The sequence below is a fragment of the Alligator sinensis genome, unplaced genomic scaffold (genome assembly GCF_000455745.1).
Source record: "Alligator sinensis unplaced genomic scaffold, ASM45574v1 scaffold913_1, whole genome shotgun sequence".
Lineage (NCBI taxonomy): Eukaryota > Metazoa > Chordata > Crocodylia > Alligatoridae > Alligator > Alligator sinensis.
The window spans coordinates 198,999-199,397 of record NW_005842501.1 but is presented as its reverse complement, the minus strand read 5'-3'; positions in this window follow the sequence as shown (position 1 = coordinate 199,397).

The following is a 399-nucleotide window of genomic DNA, read 5'->3' as shown; positions in this document are numbered from 1 at the left end:
AAGGCATTGCTGTGGGGCAGTAGTTACAAAGGTTTTAATCTTAAGCAACATTAATCACACTGTGTTTACCTGCCCATTTACAGAAAAAGGAGCCTCAGAAACCATACCAACTGCTACTAGAGCTAACAGTCTTAGTGCTAAGCTTAGAAAAGACAAACACACCTTGAGATTTTATTTTTATTCTCTGACTTTGTCTTAGATCCATGAACAGAGGGAGATGTAGGTTATATTTGCATGTTTGTACAGAAAGGCGTTTGATTTCACACAGTCAAATTTATTCTCTAAGTTACAGAATTTAAAATGACCAGAACCCTCCGAAGATGAGACCCATGGAATAACCCTTATTTGGGCCCCCAAAATCTTGCTCTAATTCTTAATGATCCACCTTCCTCTGTTGTA